The sequence below is a fragment of the Poecilia latipinna genome, unplaced genomic scaffold (genome assembly GCF_001443285.1).
Source record: "Poecilia latipinna isolate Pla-1442-1.1 unplaced genomic scaffold, P_latipinna-1.0 Scaffold33, whole genome shotgun sequence".
NCBI lineage: Eukaryota > Metazoa > Chordata > Actinopteri > Cyprinodontiformes > Poeciliidae > Poecilia > Poecilia latipinna.
Window position 1 is genome coordinate 196,619 of NW_015112649.1, and position 7,626 is coordinate 204,244.

Below are 7,626 nucleotides of genomic sequence, written 5' to 3' on the forward strand. Positions count from 1 at the left end.
ACAAATCAATTAGTTCTACTTTAGATTGGGCACTGTAGATATTGTAATACTGGATGACAAAGTAGATATAATGTAGTTCAGTAAGACGAAACCTTATAAGGCAGGCGGAAGACAGCTCTACATCGGAGGACATGCAAAATTTGTCTAGTAGAGTAAGACTGAAATATTTGCAATACAGTCAGTTGTATCTACAAACAGCATGAAAGGAGAAGTCGTCTTGTCCTAGGCCAGGAGCAGGACAGACAAAAGGCCAGACAGAGGTGCAGTGCACACAGAAAGACAGGTTTGTGTCAGAGGGAGCTGATGGACAGCTTTGACTGACAGGCAGACAGACACGTCTTTGGCAGCCCAGTCACTCTCATTATGGCGCAGGGGTGTTCCCTCTACAGTGGAAGCTGTCACTCCTGTATCGCTCAAATGAAAAGCCACTCTAGCCGGGGACGCGCCGCTACGGGCTGAGAAAGCATGTCATCTTTTCCTTTTCTTCCCCCCTCTCGGCGATGTCTCGCTCGATAAAGGAGCAGCCACGAGAACAATGGGAACGACGGACTAGAAAAGGACAGAGTAAGACAGAGAGATGGGGGAAGAGGGTGAGATGGGGCGTTTTGACATCTGAATTACATTTCTATCGCCTCAGACATGAGAGAAGAATGGAGGAGAAAAGAAAGATGGGAGGAGATACGGAGGCGGGCCGCCAAACCATCACTTAGATGTTTATTTTAACTTCACTGCATTTGGCTGGCGTCTAAAAAGCTAAAACCTCTGTGTCTGTGACATGAGCTTCTGAATAAAGCCACAAGGAAGAGCTAATAGAAAAGTGATATGCGTGTTGTTTGACAAGTTCAACAAATGCAGAGGAATCTGGGCTGGAAGAAACTCCAACTTGTAGAGTTCCTCGCACCGCGGTCTGCAGATACCACACATGAGGCCTGACAAAAAGGACGCTGCAGCGTGACAGAGATGACGGCTGACTTTGAAGACTGCGACATAAAGATGACAGCAGAGATAAACGACACCACCTGTACATGTACAGAGGGGATCTTCCCTTCAGCTTTAGAGGGTGTAGCGACAAATATCTCCGTGGTATTAAAACACCTCGGCATTTCCTGTCAAAGTGAAGTCTGTCTCGCAAAGAGCTATCATGGTACTTTCTTTCTTTCTGCATGACTTCATCTGGTGAGGCAAGTGTAAGCTCCCCGAATATGGAAGTGTGTTTTAAGCTTAGAGACATTCATCTGCGTTTGAGACTTTTATCTTGAAGTGAGAAAGGAGGTATTTCTTGAGCTACTCTGTTGCGTTAATGAGTTAAAGAATTATGCTCATCGCTCATTATTCTACAAGCATGGCTTTTATCGATCCACTGCTCAAGACAAATGAAAATCAACATGAGAGGTACTACATGATCTTTTTGCATAACTATATTCCCATTCAGAACTAATATTTTGTTTAGCTTTTAATTTGCAGATTTGGACACACATATGCAGCTTTGATTAAATATTTAGAAACTTTTTTTCCTTAAAAAATACAACAATACAATCTCACTTACATGTACAGTATTGTGCACTTTCCTGTTCTTTTTCTTTCTTACTTTGTATTTTTATTGCAAATAGTTCAACTTTCTTGTGATCTTTTAAATTTGATCAGAAAATGTTGTGAGGAGTCAGATGATATTTTCTGAGGCTTGTGGCACAGTAAAAGAGCTCCAACATGGCCTGCAATACTCTATAGTTTTGAAATTGATAAGTACTTGGGGTTTATTTAACACAGTTTCAGATTTGTGACATTTGTATATATATAAAACAAGTCTCTTTGTGAAGACACAAAAAATATCGATTCTCAATGTCATTTGGGTGTTAGACAAGTTAGACAAGCATAAAAACCCAGATTATATCAAACCTGGAGCAGAATTTTCAACACAATAAGGAGTAGTGGTAACATTTCTTCTGGTGTTATTCCGGGGAACTCACCATCGTGTGTGGTGTCGTCTTGTGAGCTGGATGTATCGTCACAACCCTACTGTATGTCATGCCAGCTTCTGTATGCCCCAAAATCTGCATCTTCTTACTGCTTCATTAATGTCAGCTCTGGTTCACTAGAGCAACAAAGCCGGGCAGGTAAATAATGAACCCTAATCTATTCCCTAATTAGCCTTCTTTTATCTCATTATCCGTATTCGAGCTCTTCCCTGGCGCGTTTAACTTGTCACACATCTTATATTTCTGTGCCGAGCGCGCCGTGCATATGTTAATGCGTGCGTATTTGACACCCAGCCCTCTATAACCTCATTAGAATCTTTCAGGTCCCGCTGTGCGCCCATCCACACACTCTCACACTGCTTTGATTTCTCAAAGTCTAAAGATGTCAATCACTTGCCTCCTTCGAGTCGGAGCAGGAGCATTCATACGCGCGGGCTCGCCCGAGCGCGCTCGCAGCGGGCACGCACGCAGACACGCACGCAGACACGCACGGGCCATCCATCAACGTCCTCCTCCCACTCCCCTCCGCTTCTATCTTGCTCGCTCTCGTCACTCCCCCTCAGCCATTCCACTATTTGAGAGTAATTTCATGTGCCAGCGTGGTGCATAATACACTTTTAATGGACAACTAATTCTCTGCCATTACTTCGTCAACATGATTACGGGATCTGCCGCTCGCAATCCTGAGGAGTTGGGCCCAGGCTTTTTAAATATACACAAGACATTAATGTGTCTCTATTCAGCTTTACATCAGGGGATGTCAGCCATTTACATAATGCTGCCATTGAGGTCTGTGACAGCCTCCCTCTCTCTCTCTCTCTCTTGCCCCCGCTCCGTATTCCGACATGATTTCTTTCCACAAAGGGCCTCGGAGCACTGCCTTTTCCCTTCTGCCTCATTCTCTCTCTCTCTCTCCCCCTATCCTCAACTCAATGAATGCTCACACTTTTCACCAATGTCATGGAAGAGACGCAGGAGAGACGAGGGGGGGAGAGGATGAGAGGGAAGCAGGGATTAGGCGAGGTTGGTGTTTCTAAAGGGGAGTGAATGGGGAAAGTTGCCTTTCCATCACCTGTACAAAGCAGGAATATCAGACGATGAAAAGGGATGAGTGTATAATTTGACCACTTAAATGGCTAGTTCATTAGGCCTGTCAGGATAGCACTTCTCTGCCTGTTGGGAGGCATGGCAGATATGCAAATCTGTTCCCTGCACTGCAGAAGACGCTCTGCTTCTGGGGGTTTTTTTAGGAGGAAAACGCGACACGGAGAGGAAAACATTAGCTGTACATTAGGACGAGTTAATTAGAGTTCTAAACCATCATGTTTACATCACTATTTAGGAGAAAATAATAATAAATGTTTATCTACTAGATGGGATTAGGTGGAAATTGAGAATGTAGTCTCAATTAAAGGTTAAGCAAAGGTTTTAATAATGTATTCAATTTTATTTTGACATTATATGTTTATAATGTGTTTATAAAGTGTTTGGTCTTAATGATCAATGTTACATTTGCAGGGAAATTGAGAAGCTTGCAAGTAAACTTTACTTACTTCACAGGTTTAATTAAAAAAAACATTAACTGGTAGTAATTTATTGTGAGGAAGCTCTGCTGTGACGAAAACGGGTGAACCAAATATAAGGCATCATGAGGACAGAATGCTATATGAACACATTGAACCAGAGTCAGTAACTCTAGTTCTGTCAAGAGGAATAGGACAAAACTGCAAACCACCGGAAGTAGAGAAATTAATTTCACAATTTATGACCCAAGTCTTACAGTGGAAAAGAAAATGCTACCAAAAACTGAGGGAATTTATAGAAACTTTTAGAAAAGAAAAAAAAAATACTCTCGGTTCTCTGGCATATTTCAAATAAAATGTCATTTTGGTCATCCTTATGGAGCTGAAATAAGGAATGTTTTGTCACGTTTAATGATGAAAAAAAAGTTATTTTTGTACAGCACTGAACTGTGACTCCAGTTATCATGAGAATCTACAGTAGAGTACTCCATTAGTAAAACAAAAATAAATAAATGTGAGAGCTGCCACCCTAAAGTAGAAAATCCAAAAAGTTAATATGAAACTCAACATGAAAGAGAATTGTTGACAACAGATCCTTTTCTCAACGTTAACGTTAGATAAGTCTCACTGACCCGTCATTGTTCTTCTCGATGTTATTTTGTTCACCCAGCCTTTGTAAACGTCCTTCTGCCTACACATGAAAGGGAAGTGCTGGGTGGTGGTTGCAGGAATTATCTTGCACTGACAGCCACGTAACAAAAAGCTTGTAATACTTTGAATAATTGAAAGAAAACTGATATAAAGGGATTGCACTGGTGTTCACAAAAGGAGTTAAAAAAAAAAGAAAATTATAAACCCTGACAAGCTTAATCTAACGCTAAAAATAGGCTGTGCAGAGAAGCACACAAAAGGAAAAACGTATTCAATCACCTGGCAGGAAGTTTGGGCAGTGACTGAAGTTCATAATAAAAGCCTCCATCCGGTCCCGGCAGTTTTCGGACACCGTCTGGCCTCTGCACACAGCTTCGCGTGCAGTGTTTGTACCATGGGGTCTCTGGGTAAATCAAAGTCACCGAGGTTGTTATTGTCTCCACAGGGACATTTCCTATTGAGCTCCGTTTGATGTACGGCAGCAGGTCACGACTGGCCACTTGGGCCAAATACAGGAAGTTGTCTTTCATGTTTTCAGACGCCATTTTGTCAGGTCACGGCTAGTTTATGAGTCTCTCAGGAGTTATGAGTTAGACCTGATTTAAATAGGGAACTGCTAGAACATCTTTAAAGATAAAACCTCATTAAAATGTTAAAACATGTACTATGTGATAGAAGGGGGAAAAAATCATGAGAAAATAGGATCATCTATAATCCGTTTCTGCCAGAAGTATCATGTAACTTGTTTTTCCTTTGTGTACAATGCATACTTGACATGAGAAAGGCAGCTCTTTGACCATAAGTGATAGAACTGTGAGAGAATGTTGGACGTAGCGCTGTAGCCTGAGTGGTAATTGCCTCTAATGGAAAGACATATAATAGCAAGAGAGTAGGAAGGCCATATACCAGCATAAGAGTGAGAGTACTTTCTTCAGAAAATGGCTGGAAAAAGCTCACTCAAAGACTGCGTGCATGCGTGTGCATGCACATATGTGTGTGCACCGACGGGAGCCTTGCTGCACTGACTACTATAAGGTGGGTAACAGGTGTGTGTCCACCTGTCCTGAAAGATGTGGATAATTGTAATAGTGTGCCTTGGTCTGTAATTTGCCACTACTGCTACCATTAAAGGTACTGCTCTTCTCACCGCTAGATGCAAGCGCTTGGATATGTGCACAAGTACACTCACACTTGTACAGAAGCAGGAAAGAAAACAAGTACAAAAGGGAAAGAAGACTGTGAGTCTACAACTCAAAAAAGGGGCTATTTTGTTGTGCATGAAATGTGATCATAGCTTCTGGGTCTGAAAATTTAGGCCACTGTAAAAATACCTCAAAGCAACATTGCCAGCAGACATGAGGAGCGGTTGCAACGAAACACTCACTGATTGTGAAGTAGCAAATCCCCGAAAAGCTTATTTACGGCCCCGGAATAACCTTTTTCCTTCTAAGTTCATGGTCTCAAACGGGTTGCATCTTACTGAAAGTCGTGAAATCAGAAGGAAAACATGATCATTTTTTATTTGTACAGGTTAGTGAGTGGTGTAATAAGCTTTTTAAAAACCAACTTCAGAGGGAGAGATCTTCATGGCTCTGATAGCCTGTTACAATCACTCTGTGATAGATGTCAGGGAAGAACTGGTCCAGGTCAATGTGCCTTTCTGCCGTTTAATACTATAGCAGTTTTGGTCCTGTCGTCAAATTTTAGGTACCAAGATAATCCATTTACCACAGGATATTTTAATACCAACCATTTGAACCCACCTTAATGAGGTTTTTCATGACTCTGTGTCAGATTATACTCGCAGGAATGTTCCCCCCACCCTTCAAGTGGTTGCTGGTCTTTTGACCCATTGACTCTTTCACACTTCTGCAGCCTTAATTGTTTCACACCTGACTTTGTTTCAGATATAAAGGCGCCATCTTTCATGATGTTTTGTTTGACCATGCGTCTGTTCTCACCTGACTGGGTTCATTTCAGGCCCGTTTTCTCCCTGATTTGCAGGTATTTTCAATGGCGGAGATCATTTCCAACTATTTGGGATGTGGAAAGATGTTCTGTACCAACCATGTTTGTGTACATTTTGAGTACTTTTCACACAAAATTTGAAAATTGATTAACGTTTTTTAATTGAGTGCTAGTTTTCGAAACTGTTGCAGCTTTGGCCACGCCTAGCCATTTTTTATTAGGTACATAAAAAAAGAGTCGTCACATTTCATATTAACCCTAACCCAAAGTGGGTTACATTTTGTACTCACTTTGTTGACAGATGGCGAAGGTCCTGGGGTCAAATCCCAGCCCAGCTTTTTTCCTCCATGCACTTTATTTGCTATCCTTTTCCATGCATGAATTTTTCCCAGACACTCCAGGTTCCTCCTGCAGTATAAAAACGATTGTTCAGTTAAGTGGTTGCTCTGATGTACAAGGTTGTTTGTCCTGTGTGTCTCTGCGTTGCCCTGTGGTGGACTGGCATCCTGTTCAGGTTGTACCCCAACTTTTTCCTAACAAGAGATAGCATACAGTGGATGGATGGATAAATATTTATATTTTTTCTATTCTACTTGCAGTCTACTATGTTGAATTTATGCATATGCCTTTGATAAATAAGGGTTATGAAAAGGTTGTCAGTCAGACTGAACTTTGTTTGATTGGAGGTCAAAGTCTCTCATATTTCATGTTCAGATGGTCCAAACAAGACTCAGTACTTCAATTAACAGACATAGGGCATAATAAAATAGCCTTAGAAACTGTGACAGTTTTAAAGATGCATGTCTATTCAAATAAGTAAAATTCAAGTAAAATAATTGGACCTTGTGTTTCTGTGGATAGACAAAATTTTTATAGAAATTGAAATACAACTTGTATTCATTCCATTCAGATTGAGATGTTCTGCAAAAGGCCACCAGACACTTGTCCTGAAAAACAATCTATTTTGTCAATAAGCTGATGTTAAAAACAAACCAAAAATAAGTCGTTTGACCAGAAATGTTACTGTGGCATAAGTAAAAGTAACGTTTTCACAGAACAGGGCCTTTCTTTGTAAATAAAAAAAGAAAGACAATTACAACTCTATGCCGCACCAAAGAGGTCAAACAGTAATTGACGACACTTGTAACCATTCCCATTTTGCGACGCGAATTAAAATGTGCCTCAAATAATATTGTTTTTGATTTCTCGGAGGCAGGAAGTGACAGGATCTCAGCTGGTGACAGGTAAAAACATATGCTATATTTGATAACAGACATTTCAATGAATAGCTGAACAGTGTTATTAGAGAGGTGAGGGGTGTGGCGCTATGCAGATCACAGAGCAACAGGAAGATGATATTGCTATTACCAGGTGTTGACACATGAGATTGCATTTACATTTTCAGCCGACGGATGTTTGTTTGTGAGAGTTAGCCACGGAACCTGAATATCAAAACAGGAATCAATATGTAGAATAAATCTGGGAAATTGCATTGTGAAACATGAACA